Here is a 5,088-nt window from a genome sequence, read left to right as displayed (position 1 = left end):
TCAGGCAGTGCCAGAATTCTGCACTCTCATGCACCGTGGGGAATAAGATGATAGATGCATATTGGTAGATGCATATAGGTGGAGATAATGTTACAGAAGGTCTCGTTCTCTAATGCTGTGGAAAATGTTCTGCTGATTTGGTGACTGTGCTCATTTCTGAGGACTTGTTTTCCTTTCAGTCCTTGGATTGCTTCTGGAATTCATAACTGGCCTTCTTAGGAACATAGATAATATTTTCTCTGTGCTGGAAGCAGCAGCCCCAGCATCTCGTCTAAGTCTCTGTTGCTTGACTTTGCAACGTGCTTGACATTACTGCTCTCTGATGCAAAAATAAACACCTAAGTAGATCAGGAATGCAGTGAAATGAAACTGGGATTCTGTATTTGAAAATGTCACCACTCAGAGGGAAAATCATCTTCCCACTTTCGTTTGTAGCAGTTACAACAATTTTCTCCCCAAGACACCCTTTTTGTGCTGTAACTTCCAAATTCATTACAACTCACAGGCACTTATGTCTGTAACTTACGATTTTGAAACCAGCCCATAGCAATAGGAGGATTAAAGAATTCTCTTCTCCTGCACAAGCACATGAGGAAAGATTATGAGAGCCTCCCTCTTCTGTTCTGATTACTTGTACAGCAACATCTCTCATGTCTGCAGAACCTAGTTGGGTAGGATGAAGATACCAACCCTCTCTTGTCAAATGGATTTCCTGAGAGTGTTGCTCATCCCCAGCCCCAAGACTTTTATCAGTGTATAAATACTGCCTAAACCTCTAGACAGCTCAGATAGATGTAGCATGCACAGTGTCACAGGATAAAACTGCAGCATTCAGAACTTTGGCCAAAGATGTTGCTCATCTGAGTAATATCCCAAGGAACCCCAGGGCATGAGACAGCTTAGCCCTGTTCATTCTAATAAGAATATATCATAAAAACACCATGTGCAAACATCACCAGATCTCACCCCTGTTGTCCAGCAAGGAACTGCTGAGGATGAAACGCAATCTGGACTGGTAGAAGTCACTGCTGCTGCTGAGAAGCTGTTTGGGGTATGTGGGGCAGTTCAGGGGTGCACAGTGACAGCCTCCAATGATCAGCTTGCACAGTGGCCACAAGCATTTTTCTGCTTGTTTCCAGAAGGTTTGGTTTGTTGGTCTCCAGAAGGCCACACGTTTTCCAGGCCCCATGTTACTCAGGCTCTCCATTAAATAGAGTCAGTTCAGGATCTCTGTCCCAGTGGGCAGTGGGCTGGCACTGTGTGAAGGTGCAAGTACTCCTCACGGATTTGGCTACAGGAAATGCAGCTTTCAGCCTGGTATTCACATCCACACGGAAAATTTTAATGTCCATTTTGAGAATTTTCCCCTGCCCTCTGCTGTGAACAGCTTTGCCAGACAGAACACTGAAATGTGGTCTCTAGAGGTAGAGATATCCCACGCTACTGATAATGAATCATAAGGTTTTCTGCAAGAAACAGTGCTTTATCTCTTTTTTGGGGGTATTTTTTTAGGGAATGGGGTGGGGGTGGAGAAGGGACATTCACAAAAGAATGACACAGATGCTTGATCCTGGAAAATGTGATTGCATAAGCCTCTCTCTGGGTTTAATTGCCTAAATTTTCAGAGAAACTGAGCCTGCACAAATTCCTTGAACAACAGAGGGAACAGTACATGCTGTGTGTCCTGAAAAGCAGACTAGATTGCAGGTGCTTAAATATAGATTCAGGTGCTTGGCTTTGAGCAGATAAGAGCAGAATAATTCTAGCCAAGGCTTGAAATAATTTCAGTAGGAAAACAGAGGCCAAAGTACTGTGATCCATTTGTAGCACTGCTAAATCAAAACTGGCTTGGGTAATTACTCCTTATTTTGCCCAAGGGCCAGGACAGATGGCTCCTTCTCTTCTCTGCTACATGGTTAAAAAGCAGACATGTACTTGCAAAGCCATTAAAAAATAAAAGGAAAAGTCATGTGGAAGAACTACTTATTGTAGTTAATAAACCAATTATACTGTTTGAGGGAGTGCTTTCTTCTACATTTTTCATGGGACTGAAATATTAGCATAAATATTTCCTAGAAATACCATGCTTATTCTATTAAAAACCACAAAATGGAAAACAAAATACTTTTTTTTTTTTCTTCTTTCTTTCTTTTTTTTTTCCCCTCCTGCTTTATAACAGACTAGATTGAAATGAGATTTGCCCTCTGGTTAAGTATGTTGTTCAGCTGGGTTATCTTGCAAGTAATAAAAGGGACAGAAAAGCAACAGCTCAAGTATATATCCCTTGCTTTGAGAACAGAGCCTGCTTTCACAGGCAGAAGATGCTGTGTTGTGTAAGAGCCCTTTAACCAAGTGGAGAAAGGTGGTTCAAGGAGCAATGGGTGGGAATTAAAAATCATGATGAATTCAATTTAAAAACACTCTACTAGAGCTTGAGATGACCTCCCCTGAGCTGATACAGGCCTAGATGTTGAGAGTCTGAATGTGGTGGCACGGATTTGAGCTACTCTTGCAGTCTACCCTTTACTTCTGTTCAAGTGGAACAGAAGAAGGGAAGATGTGCAGGCATAAGTCCTAAACCCTTCAAGGATAAAAGGTTTTGGTGTCATGGAAACAAGTGGGCAGCTAATGGAGCACAAAGACTACTAATGGCCTCCATGAGAGGAGATGGAAACAGGAGTGTCCTTAGTCTGGATAAGCTACCAGAGATTCATGTGGGGAACAGCTGCTGGGAGGGGTTTTGCTGTGGAGAAATATTTACCCGGGCTTGCACCTTGTTGGACATCAGAGCACTGCACCAACACGCACACAAGCGCATCCCTAGGAAATCAGGCTTCAGTGCTTCTGCTGTTTATGCTACTGCCAGGTTGGTGGAGAGAACAAAGCGTGCTTTCATCCTGGGAAAGGATACCACAAAGATACCACTGACGTTCAGTAACCCCATCCTGTTCTGGGACCCATGGGCTTCAGCTGTCTCAGGCACTGCTCTGCTTCTGAGCTGTTCCCTTTGAACCCAGGTGAGGAATTGGCAGCTCTCAAACTGGGGTGCATCTTCCTGGCCCCTTGGCAGAGAAGGCAGCAAGAGCAGCTAGCATGTGTCTTAACTTGCCTTGGATTTGCTGAGCTCGTGGCTTTGAGAGTTGTGGGTACCCAGCTGCATGTCCGGACAGAAACCTTACAGTGCTGGGATGCTCATGGGTTAAGGCTGTAATTCATTAACTAAGCTACACTTTATGTTTCAGCTTGAGCCAGTTACGCAGCAGCCAACACTAGAAGAACTGAACCGCTCTGGGTGAAAAATATCCAAAAAATGTTAACAAGTTATTGATCCTAAATGTGGCAGCAGAGTGGAAAGGTTTGGGCCGGTACAGCTAAAAGAATTTGCTCTTGCTTCATGGCAACTTGAAGATGGTTTCTGGTGTGCTGTGGGTGGAAGGAGCTATATCCCTTTGCCATCTGTAGTCCTCCAGGCTCTTTGCCATTTGGCAGTTACCATCTCCCAGTTGAAATGGGTTAACATTGTGTGTGAATTCTCAGATCTTCGCAAATGCAAACTAAAATAAGTTAGAGCATCTGTATGTGATTTTTGAAATCTTAGTAACTTGGTAACTTGCAATTTACTTTTATTTTTTAACAGGCCTATTCAGGTTCTGCTTCAAAGTTTCCCATTATTGCTCTAGTGTCTGTAGCCACAACAGTGCTGCAATGCTTGCAATCTCTAGGCATCATGTCCCCTTCCCAGCAAATCTAGCATTTCCATGGATGTTTGAAATCCTTATGGAAAAGATACTATATCACAAACAAGGTAGGGAGTAGTGTCTCACAAGAGTTCTTCTTGGACTTGATTTCAATCTGCTCTTTTTTCCTTTTTAATACAAACTCTAAATTTACCAAGTTTACATATTTTCATTTATTCTACTAAAATGAGCAGATAACTGAAATGTGACGCAATCTGAGAATAACCTCATAAAATGTCAACCTGAATTGATATGGAAAAGAGCTATTTCTTGCCATCTTCTGCACAAATGAATCCACCTTCCTGCTCGCCTTATGGTGGGAAATAGTACTGACAGCTATCTCTTCTTGAGGCTTTTTAACGCCTGAGAAGTAGATCAGAGCTTCTCTTTGCAAAACTGAAAGAAGGGCTCATCTGCAAACTCCAAAGCAAGGTTTCTGCTATTAGTGAGCCCTTTTTCTCTTGGAGCTCTTGTGCGGAGAAGGTGCCTTGTGTCGCTGCAGAGAAGATAACCTGATAGTTTTTCCAGACTAATATATTTGCAGGCAATACAAACAGCCTAAAACAGGGATAAACCTGGCAAAATTAAAAGCCTGACTCAGTAGTAATTATTTAAAAATATTTTTTAAAGCAGCATTTGAGTAGAATGTTCGTCTTTGCCACGCTGCTTTTACACTGCTGCCCCTCTGATGTAGCTCTTTGGGCCAGAGGAGACCTTATTTGTCCCTGCAACTCCCTGAAAGGAGGTTTCAGCCAGGGGAGGGCTGGTCTCTTCTCCAAGCCACAGAACAAAGGGACATTGAATCATTGAATCAGATGGGTTGGAAAGGACCTCTGAGATCATCAAGTCCAACCCTTGATCCACTACCACCACAGTTACCAGACTATGGCACTAAGGGCCACATCCAGTCTCTTCTTAAAGAGAGATGGAGAATCCACCGCCTCCCTGGGCAGCCCATTCCCATGCCCGATTAAAGACAGAGTCTTAGGCTGCACCAGGGCAGGTGTAGGTCTGAACATTAGGAAGAACTTCTCCGCAGAAGGGCTGATTAGACATCGGAACTGGGGCTGCCCGGGGAGGTGGTGGAGTCACCGTCCCCTGGAGGTGTTTTAAGGAGACACTGGGCTGGCTGGCGCGGTGCTATCGGTCGCACGCTGGACTCGGTGACCTCAGGAGGCCTTTTCCAACCAAACCGACTCTACGATCCCCCCGGGAAAGGAGGAGACCGCAATCCCCGGCAGACGCCGAGTCTGAGCATCGCTCTCCCCCACAACGCCCCCTCAGCGGAGGCGCGGCCCCGCCCCGCCCCGCGCGCACGCGCGCAGCCAGGCGCGCTCCCGGGGCGGGCGGA

Source organism: Myiozetetes cayanensis, unplaced genomic scaffold (assembly GCF_022539395.1).
Source record: "Myiozetetes cayanensis isolate MyiCay16 unplaced genomic scaffold, myiCay2020 scf12, whole genome shotgun sequence".
Lineage (NCBI taxonomy): Eukaryota > Metazoa > Chordata > Aves > Passeriformes > Tyrannidae > Myiozetetes > Myiozetetes cayanensis.
The sequence above is the reverse complement of the archived record's forward strand: the minus strand, read 5'-3'. Positions refer to the sequence as shown.